The following is an 11651-nucleotide window of genomic DNA, read 5'->3' on the forward strand; positions in this document are numbered from 1 at the left end:
GTTATTTCAGAGAGTGCGCTGTAGGGAAGCATCCTTCCTCTGCTGTCCCGGCCCCAGGAAAGACTAGGGACCCAGGTCTTAATTCCTTTCTGTGCGATGGGGGGTTTGAGTATCAGTAATGTTTCCCCTGCTTCTCTGTGGTTCTCACGGACACGGTGGGGTGGAAGTGGAGCTTACTGGCCTGCTGCGTGTACCACCTGTGCCTGGTCTTACTTCTGCCAGGCGCCCATTCTTGCCCCCGGCTTCAGCCACCAGCCATGTACTGATGTCCATACTTAATCTCCCACCCACACCTCCCACCCAACTACTATTGGCAGTTCTCCTAGGACATCCTGTGCCTAAACGCAGCCTTGTCCCAGATTCTGCTCTCTTCTGTTACCTGTCCCTTTCACCTTCCTCCCAGTTACCTAAGCAGAAACCTGGGAGCCAGTCTGGTTTTCTCCCTCTCCCTTAACCTCATGTCCAAATGATGACTAAACCTTCTCATTTTTACCCCTTAAAATCTCTCAAATGTGTCTTTTCTTTCTCTTCCCCTACTGCTGCCGCTGCCTTGATCATACTGTCTTCGATGCATGCCTGGTCTATTGCAAGAGCCTCCCACCTGCCTGCTACCTCTTCTCCTTGCCTCCCGTGTTTTGCTCCACTCCACCCGCCTCTGGGTCCGAGTGACTTTTATAAAGTGCAGCTCTCCTTGTAGAACCTTCCCTATTTCCATATCATTGCCAGGGTCAAGTCCTGACACCTTGAGAGGCCCCTCAACCCCCCTCCCTACCTCCCTGTCCCTCTCTGCCACCACCCCTGCACACCTGGGCGTCAGTCACACAAACCACTAGCCCTTCACCAAACTCATCCTGCTCCTCCTTGCCTCTGTCTTCGCACGTCCCGTTCCCTCTGTCTAGCGTGGCCTTTCCCCCCGTGTGCCTAGCAATCTTCTCCTTATCACTGAAGACCTGGTTCCAGCGTTGCCTCTTCCAGGAAGTCTTCTGTGCTCTGGCACCTCTTGTTCACGCCTCCATCACAGTACTCACTACATGGTGGTGCACGTCTGTCTCCACCACCAGATTCGCTGTATTCTCAGAACTCACACGGGGCCTGGCGCGCAGTAGGGGCTCCATAAATGATGAATGAGGTGATGGGTGTGGCTCTCAGACTGATGGTAAGAGAAAAGACGTATTGGTAGGAGGGGAGAATGGCGCTGCCCTGATGGCCCTCTGGCCCGGGGGGGCCAGTGCACAGAGGACAGGGGTGGCCCAGCAGGTGCCTGCAGCAGCCTCTCCTGGAGGGCCCCCCGCAGATGCCAAGGTCATGTTTCCATGTCTGTGGCAATAACACGTGGGGGGCAGCCCTGCCTGTTCTACCTGGAGTTGCTCAGAGGCTCAGAGTGATGGCTCAACGGGCAGAGCCTTCAGATATCCGGAGCCTCAGCACTAATGGGGTGTGAGAGAGAGCTTTTAATTTATGGTCTTAAATTTCAGGGTGCTCACCACCCCCCCCACCCTTACCGTCCCCTCTAGTCCTCATGCACCCCTGGCCTCAGGGGCCACAGCTTCCCATGAAGAAGAGCCAAAGCTAAGTGTTTGCCCTTGGAGCCCCTACACTGTGGCTGAGACTCGGGAGCTGGGGTCTTCATTCAAGTTCAAGCCCCAGCTCTCGGGTGGGGGAGAGGGCGAGCTTGCAGGGCCCTCTGTCCCTCTCTTGAGTACACACGTATCGGCAACACAAAGTCCATCTCTTAGCATCTGCCCAGCTCCCAGCCTTCCTGGATCATCTGTCTCTGGGACCAAGCGGGGGTTTCTTCTGAAATGCGCCGTTCTGCATTCATTTTCCAGACACCCTCCAGGGTCAGAACCACCGAGCACTGACTGTGTCTTATAGGTGTAACGTTTCCCGTCCCTCCTCTTTTTTTTTTGGCTGAAGCGTAAGGCATGCAGAACTTCCCTGACCGGGGATCGAACCCATGCCTCCTGCAGTGGAAGCACAGAGTCTTTACCACTGGACCACCAGGGAAGTCCCTCCTGTCCGTCCTTTTCACCGTCAGTGTTGACAGCCCGGTTGCCAGCCCCTCCCTACATGACAGCTGGGTGGTTGTGTCGTGATGGGGTCAGTGTCAGCAGGAGTGTGGGTGCCTGGAGGAGACTTTGAAGCCCTTGTGCCCTCACAGCCACACATGCCCCAAATTACTGCTCTTGCTTGTGGGCCCACCCTCCTCTCTCACTGTCTCTGTCACACACACACACACACACACACACACACACACCACACCACACACTGGAAATAGGCATCAGGAATGAGGCAAGATGCCAACCCCCATCGTGCAGAGAAAGGGCAGCAGGCAGGAGTCCAAATGGGTTTTTATTTTGTTGCTCAAGATCTCCTGGAAAGTTCTTCCCCAACGTCCCTCACAGAAGATGCCAAAGCCCCAGGATGCCAGGCCTTGGGCAGGGTTTCCAATTTCCCTATTCCCATTTAATTTGAAACAGCAAACATCTCCTTTGGCCTCACTCAAGTCTTTTCTTTTGCACTGAAAGGCTGTTTTCCTCTGCAGTCCACTCTCTGCAGTGAAAATTAACGAGCTTCCTGAAAAGTGCATGATGGAGAAACTAGGCCTTGGGAGAAGCCGGGCTGTAGAGGCGGAGATGGTAACCAAGTGCTGAAGAACCAAATGCGTTCTGCTCCCTGTTACCAGACCGGAGACCTGAAAGCTCACCTTTGTGTCTTCCGGGCGGTGGGCGGACACACACACACAGACACACTCACACACCATGGCTCTGCCCACTTCAGGAGTCCACCACCCTGCAACCTTCGGGCTGATGTGCCGTCAGCAACAATCCTGAAACCCGCATTTCCCCAGCCGCCAGCCCCCGCCCTGGGGGCTTTGCTGGGGCAGGTCAAGAATGACGCCTGCTCCGTCCGTCTGCTAGGAGCGGGGGAAGATCTCGTATTCCCCTTAGATTTTAATCTCCACGTTGGCCTCCAAAGTATGTCCCCTGGGCCCCCTCAGGGCTCCTCTGGACTGCGTTGATGGGTGAACTCCCCAGACCCTGGGATGTTCCCGGGTGTCTGTAGAATGAACTGAGATTGCATCCGCAGTGTTCCCTGGTGCGCTGTGGGTTCTGGGGTCCTGGACCTCGCCTCCCTGCGAGTCCTCTCCTCGCCCAGCGTCCTGCCGAGGCTTCCTTCACAGAGCGCCCCCTCCCGGAGTGACGAGGAACAGGAGGAAGGGAGACGGTGCGGAAGGAGATCGGCGAGTGGGGCGGGCGGGCGCCTCTGACCCACAGGGGGAGCTGGCACGCTTATTTTCACAGCTCTGGTGTCACGGTATCTCCTGCGGCACCACGCTGTCGCTCCCTAAAATACCCCCGTCCTACAGGAAAAGGACAGATGAGGGTTTAAATTTAGCAACAGTGGGTGGGAGGGGGTGGGGCATGGGGACTCTGGGATGTGATGGAGCTGGCTTTGTCAGAAACGGAATTGGAACCCCATGATGCCTCTGTTGACTTAAAAAAAGGGCACAACGTGAGAGTTGCGAGTTAAGTTTTATTTGGGGCAAAATGAGGACTGTAGCCGGGGAGACAGCGTTTCAGGTAACTCTGAAAAACTGCTCCGGGGAGGCGAGGGGGGAGCCAGGATATATAGGAGTTTTGCAACAAAGAGCAGGTAATTGGGAACGTCAAAAGATTGTTAAAGAAAACCAGGTATCTCAAGTTAAGGAATTTAGCGCTTTTCTATGGATGGGAAGATGCACGAGTCTGGGCTCACTGAAATCATTCCTTTGATAGGCACCTTAGCTCTCTGGGGCCTGTATTTTCACACCCTGAGTTTCCTCAGGGCTCACCAGCTCACGCTGGAGGGCTGCAATCATCGGTGACTGTGACATCCTTTGTTTGTTGATATGGCAGGAAATATTCCATTTATACATACTCCGTTCCACTTATAAATATTCCATTTATCACCTAGACGAGGATTCTAATGCACAGGATGAAGGAATGTCCACCCCGAACATCCATTCTCAAAGAGCTGACCCAAATGTCTGAAGTTCTCATCCCCACTCCGCAGCCCCTCCCCTATCCCCATGAGATCTGGTCTTTTCCCTTAAACAGGTGAGTTTGGATTATCCTGCCCTTTCTCCATTGGCTGCGGAGAGGCTGTCAAAGGGCAAAAGCAGCAGTTGAGAAAACCCCTGATTTACAGTTAGGCTGCTGAAGGGAGACGAGTCTTTCTGCACTCCAGGGCGCCACAGAGAGGGAGAATAAGTCCAAAGGGCGCGGAGCGGTGAAGAGAGGGTGATACAATTTGCAGACGACCACAGAGCGAAGCCCCAAGGTACCAGGCCCAGGTGACTTAGCTGCTCTGCTGCCTTGTCCCCCCACAGGCCACCAGGCCACCTCGGGGCCCTACTCTTCCTACACCATCTTGCTGCTTTGAGGAAATCCCAAAGCACAGAGGGCACCAGCTACTGTGAGGTGGTGGGGAGGAGGGAGGAGGGGTTGAGGTGGCCTTTGCTCTCAGTTCCGCCTGTGTTCAAATCCCAGCCACTTAGTGTTCGGCCTTGGTCTTTAGCTTCTCTAAGTGTTGGCTCACCAGGTATCAAAAGGAATTGTTTACTCCAGGGGTTGAGTGAGGCGTCAATAAGATCACTTTTTCTGAAGCAACTCAGAATCGGCTTATTACACGTGAGCTATCATTATCATTAATTCTTGGGAGATGGACAGAGCCATCCCTAGCCTGGTGACAATGGGGTCTTGAAAAGCATGGGGTCTCGGGGACGGCAGGATCCCTAAGCTCCTTCCCCCTGAAGCCCAGGCAGCACGGGCTTGTGGCTTTGGAGCCAGACATGCCTGGGTTTTTCTTTACCTTGACAGCTTCCAGAAGCTTATTGTGGCTAATGCCCATAAGAGATTGGCTATTTTTACAGTTACCAGGCTGATTTAGACAAGCACAGGTTATTTTTTTAGTAAGTGGGGGGCCTTACCAACAGGAGCTGCTAGGGTCTGTCGTGGTCTGAACGTGGGTTGGAAAAGAATTTCCAGATATAAGGCAGAATGTAAAGAAGATAGAATTTATTAGAGGAAAGGGTCGCTGCCAGAACAGCAGGCCGACTTCCTAGTAGTCTGGGAGAGTCGAGCCCGAACATGTGCTATTGATCAGTTTTTATAGCCAGGAAACAAAGGAATGGTCCGAGGTGAAAATTTCACTTACTGACTGGTCGAGGCACATATACCTTCCTTCTATAGGGTTGGAGTGGGACAGGGCAGATGCTTTTCCTTACTTGGGACAGGTCCCGTTGCCCAGGTGGGCGTCGCCCAGGTGGGCTCAGGAATTTCGTAACCATTGCAACGTGGTGGGAGGGCGAGTAAGAGTCCGGTAGGGGGTGTAACGCTGAAATATTTTCAGGCAGGGTCGTCCTTTGTCCTTGGAGCACCACAGGGTCTTGGTAACAAGAGCTCACAGGCTTTCGGGTGCCGATTTCATGGGCAAAGGTGACCTGGCACTACAGGTAAGGCAAAAATAGAGGTTAGTTCACCGAATAGATGGTCTTTCGGTCTTACCTCAAAATGGGCAGAATATTAGCTACAAAGGCTTTCCAGGTAAGGCCCTGGTGGATGGAATAACTTTTTGTTCTGCCATGTTTTTCAGCCAGATTTTTAGGCTGACCCTCAAACCTCTAAAGGAGCTGAGTTTCACTCCTGAGCATGTGTCCGTGAACTTTGTGTAGGCCCAAGTAGGCCATGCATGACCAGCCTCTACCTGTCCTTGTGAACTGTGTCAGGGACAAGGGGATGAAGCGTGGAAAGGCCAACCTCTCAGCTCCTTAGGCTTAGCCACAAGCTCCCAAGAGTTACCAACAACCATCTCAAGGTGGCTCTGGAATTGTAACCTTTATAATCCTTTAGTCAATTATACAATCCTTGGCCAAGAACTTGAATTTTGGACTGTGGTTTTAGCTACCAAGGGTGGTATATTTTTTCCAGTGAAGAGAACAAAAGGAGTGAGGATCCCTTATTTAACAGGGGATGTATCATTTTCCTGTGAAGATAGAGAAAAAATTGAACTTACTGCAAACCCAAGGGCTCAACAGGGCAATTCAGAAGGCCAGTGTCTGGAACATTCTGATTCTAACAAGCATGTTTGTTCAAGGAGTCAAGAAAGAACTGCTTAAAAACAACAACAACAACAAAATAACGACATAACGTTTGGTCTTTCTTCTGGAATAAAAGAGGTGAAAATTGAAGGAAAAGTACAAGGCTGATTAAGCTGGAGGAAGAGGTAGATTTCACTGGAAGAAAGGTCTATGGTCTTTGAAGACAGGCTAGATACATGTGGAAGGAGTGCAAGGTCTGGGAGGCCAGCCAGATATGAAAGGGAAAAGCAGGTTTATGTGGGTCTGATGACAATTAGAGGCTTAGAAAAGAGAGGCCATCGACAGGGCTAGAGGATCAGGTAAGAAAGAAAAATGCAAAAGGACTTAATAAGTGAAGGAAATTTGCTGACATCTAGGTGGGGATACAGTAGCAGATCATCTACCCAAGGCGGAATAAGGTGCAATGCAAAAGATGCCCTGCTCATGTGAATTGTGAGCCGGTCCAGCTGAAAACCCGCCCTGCGGTCAGCAGAGGTAACTCCACCTGGGGAGAGCTCAGTGAGTTCACAGGAGGATTACTTTGCAGCATGCAGCCCTGAAGCCCTGAGCTCTCCCGTTCTGCCCTTCAATCTGACACCTAACTGGTCTACGGCACTAATTTTTTGACCTAATAACCTCAGCCTTCCCGATGGTCAAACTGACTCTCCTGGGAAAGGGTAGAATTTAGAAGAGAGACAGTGAAGTAAATCATAATATTTTGATGTTAACTTTAAGATAAGTTTAAAAATCTGTATGGGGCTTCCCTGGTGGCACAACGGTTGAGAATCCACCTGCCAAGGCATGGGACATGTGGTTCGAGCCCTGGTCCGGGAAGACCCCACATGCTGCAGAGCAACTAAGCCCGTACACCACAACTACTGAGCCCACGTGCTGCAACTACTGAAGCCTGCGCGCCTAGAGCCCGTGCTCCGCAGCAAGAGAAGCCACCACAAAGAGAAGCCTGCACGCCGCAACGAAGAGTAACCCCTGCTCGCCACAACTAGAGAAAGCCCACTCTCAGCAACGAAGACCCAGTACAGCCAAAAATAAATAAATGAAATAAATAAATTTATTTTAAAAAATCTGTATGAATTTAAGTTAAACTTTGTTTCCAACTTGAAATATATGTTGATTTTAGAGTTATGATTTTTAGTCAAAAGCTTATAAACAGTATTAGAACATTCAAGAGAAATCAAACAGCAGAACATGGTAAATTAAGTAATTAGATTTACAAGAGTTGCTTATGTTATAAGAAAGATTTTGTGAGTATTTTAAATACTACCTTGTCAGGCAACTGAAGTACACGAGGGGGAAAAAATCAGATATATTACGTGTATGAATATGGTGTAAAACAGTTATGGAAATTTTACCAACTTTGTAGATGAGACTAATTGCTAAGGAAATTTAAATCTGTTCAAGTTGATTTAAACATCAATCAAAGAACAAGTGGAAGCAATTTTTAAAAATGTAGTACATTTATAAATAGAATTTCAGGATTTGTAAGTTGAATTTCAAGGTTTAAGCAAAACCATGTTTTATACTTACAATTTTAATAAATTAAATATTAAGTTAAACCCCAGGTAACTGGAAATAGTCTTTTCTACGCGCATTAGACATCGCGAATATTCACAATGATGGGGTGTTTGTGGAGCTGGTATCAGTTGTTGGATCTGAAAGAGTGACAGGATCTAAAGAAATCTGAGATGGAGAAGGCATGGCCCAGACAAGACAGGGGATGCCAAGAGGAAGCTCCTGTCCAGGACACAACCGAGATGAACAGAGAGATCTCCCAAAGAGAATTTAACAGGTAAGACAGGTCCAACATGTTTTTCTAGAGTAGTTTTTCATTTACAGGTTAAGGAAGATTTCAATGGCTCCAAGTAGTCAAGTAATTTTAACAAAAATCTCATCAATCTCAATGCTTATAGTAGTGATGATTTTTTCCCTGAATTATCAGAAATGACTGATGCCCATGTTGCAGCAAAAATAGAAATGAGACTTTTCTGATAAACAAGGAAAATAAGGAAACAATGAACAGTCTGGGGAAACAATGTAAACAGGCCTGAAAGAGTCAATTAATCTTGGTTATTCTTTAGCTGTTACTACTAACAAACACTTGTAGCTAGACTTGTCCTTCACCAAGCTGATTACTCTCTGACTCCATACAAATTACCCTTTGCACCTGGCATTTCTTCTCCCCCTACACTCCCTTGTAGCACTCTTCATTTCAGAAAGAAGGTCACGGGCCGATAACTTCAGGGACACCAGACAGGGTTGCTGAGCCACCTGATGCCAGCTTTGGCCATGAGTTTGCAGGAGAAAAGAAATGCAAGGCCTTCACCACTTTTGATCCTTATTACATACCCCGGACTGAGAGCCCCATGTACAAATTCTTCCCTGATCCCCCTAGGAGGGTGGCACATTTCTTGAGGCATTAGCCTACTGTGTCTTCCCTTTGCCTGGCAAAGAAAATAAAAAGCCTATTTCTTATCTTCCAGTTCTCTGTCTCCGTATTTTTATTCGGCATCGATGCATAGGGAGCCAGATTTGGCAACACCCATACATTATAACAGAAGTCTCTCTGTGATAAGAGATAGCACTTAAATCTAAGGTTTGTACAAAAAGCTGAGTTTCAGTCTGGTGGTGGGTCTTCATTACAGCTGAGATTTTTCCAACTGGGGCAATTCCACAGAGAGGATTCTCAATGATAGTGTAATGATTCTAAGTATGGAGCCTGGAGTCAGCTGCAGTAGAGTCCATGAGGGAACAACTAAAACCTGGAAGATTGAAACAGCTACACCAACTTCTGTGTTGGAAAATCCTTTCTATGGAGTTTAATATCATAGTCTCTGGTATAACCTGACACTGGTGACCAGAAGGGTGGACTGTTGTAGAGATCGCCAGCGGCTCACCAAACCTTAGTCCAGCCCATTCTGGGCATTAGTCTAAACTACATTTCTCAGGTTCCTTCTCTATTAAGGTGGCCGAAAGGCTGAGCCAATGGAACGTGAGCATTACACCACATCAGCCCCCTGATTGGAGAATCCCTTCAACAGAGTTTAATTTCATAGTCACTGGCATAGCCTGACCCTGAAACCAATATTTCTCCTATTATTCATTTTCTCTAGTTACTTCTAAGTCTTTACTATGGGCTTTGGCTGCATAGTCACACAATCTCTCACCGGCCATCCTGAAGTCCACAAAATTTTGAAAACCAAAAGTGTTTTTAATTAGTCTGATGCCAAAATTCATCCTGCCCTGAACAGGTGAAACTGTTTATAGACTTTATCTCAAAGTAAATATTCATATTTTTTCAGAAGAAGTATTAATGTGCTTGATTCTAGGGGGCTGCCCCAGACCTGGCTGGGGAAGGTATGTAATCCATATACACTGCTGTAATGCATATACTATATTCACCTCAGTAAAATCCCCAGAGTTCTGGACACTGAAACATAACTGGTCCCAAAAGTTTAAGATGAGGGAATACGGACCTGAGCAAATATGGGTTTGGATTGTATAATGCATTGTTCCAGATTCTGGGAACACTAGTTTGCTTGGGACAATCACTTTTGAATTAGAGACCCAGGCTCTGTCCATCTAGTGCCTCTGCCATTTTCAACACAGAATTCCCAGGGTCACTGTGTATGGCTGGCTGTACCAAGCTGGAAAGAGCAAGAATCAGAAGATGGCACATGGGGGGATTTCACAGGCCAGACCTGGAAGGAGTGATTATCATTCTGCTCAAGTTCCATTAGCTAATATCCAGTCATTTGGCCACCTTAACAGCTGGGGAGGCTGGGAAATGTAGTTTAGCTGTGTGCCTCAGATGAGGTTTAGTAATCAGCTGGCAGTCTCTGCAACAGTCCGTCCTTCTGGTATTTTTGGTGCAATATCCATTTCACCCTTCTTCCCACACAGAGAATACCCTCCCTGCCATCTTCCTGAGAGACACATCCAAGTCCCATCCAGGATTTCTGGGTGGTGTATAGTCTTCCCTACATGACTCCTCATCATCTGGTGACCTATGAGCTAAAGACACAAGTTATCTGAACATTGCCTCCTCCCCACAACCTTTGCTATGACTACATTGGAGTTCAACTTTTTTTTTTAGGTTTCCAGTTTGGGAATATTATAGGCAATGCTGCTGTGGACATTCTTGTACCTGTGCACCAGCAGACACTTATGAGTTTTCCTAGGTAAGAATGATAGAGGTTTGGTCATGTACACCTTTACTATGTAATGACAAACTGATTTCTGCTCAATAAATCAATTTATCTATTTGTCAATACATCAATTTATCTATTCTTGTACCAAATACCATATTGTTTCTAAGTCTTGGTATCCGGTAAAGCAAATGCTCTCACCTTGTTCTTCCTCATGTGTGTCTTTATTATTGGCTCCTTGCTCTAGCAAGTGAATTTTAGAATCAACTTGTTTAATAAATTACAAGTTCTTACTAAGGATCAACAATCAATCTGGGGAATTTCCAATCCACGAATATTTTTTCTATATTTACTAGATTTTCTTTAATGCCTTCTAATAAAGTTTTAATTTTCTCTATAAAAGTCTTGCCAATCTTCTGTTGGGATTAATTTTAGCATTTTATATTCTTTGGTTGCTATTATAACTGTTCCTTTTTTTTTAAACTATAGCTTTTGATTTTTGCTGGTGTATAGAAATACAACTGATTTTTATTTATTGATTTTTTTCCCCCCAAACTCGTTAAACTCTTGTTATTTCTCCTAATTTACCTATATATTCTTTGAGCAGGTGAAAAGGGGCATAGGGGCACATAGACAATAACTCATCCACGAATATGAGTTTTTTCTTTTTGAATTTTTGTGAAGTTTAATTCTTTTTTTTTTGGCCGTACCATGTGGCATGCGGGATATTAGTTCCCCGACCAGGGACTGAACCCGTGCCCCCTGCGTTGGGACCGCAGAGTCTTAACCATTGGACCCCCAGGGAAGTCCCTGTGAAGTTTAATTCTTGAGTTCAAATTCTTTCTTTGCCTAATCTTGCTTTCTTTGTTCTCCCCAGTTGTGGATCCTGAAGGCACTCCCTGATAAATGTGCATGCAAATTTCCATATCAGTGTCTGCTTCCCAGGGAACCCAACCTGTGACAAAAGAGTTATGTGAAGTAGTCTCACAATTTTTTTCACAAAAGTTCTGTTTTTATGATTATTTCTTCCTTGTTATTTCTTATTTTTTGTGTTCATATTTTCCCCCTTGACTAGGTTTGATAGTAGTTTATTTATTTTCTTAAGTTTTCAAAGAACAACATTTTTGATATATTTGTTTGTTTTGCTATTTACTAATTTTTTAAAATTAAAAGACTTTTTAAAAAAGAGTAGTTTGGGGTTTACAGAAAAATAAGCAGAAACTACAGAGTTTTCATATACCCCTCCCCTCTCCCCATTTCCCCTATTATCTACATCTTGTTTTAGTGTGGTACATTTGGCGCAGTTGTTAATCAATACTGATACATTATTATTAACAAAAGTCCATAGCTTACATTAGGGTTCACTC

This window comes from Balaenoptera borealis (assembly GCF_965194805.1).
Source record: "Balaenoptera borealis genome assembly, chromosome: 13".
NCBI classification, from domain to species: Eukaryota; Metazoa; Chordata; class Mammalia; order Artiodactyla; family Balaenopteridae; genus Balaenoptera; species Balaenoptera borealis.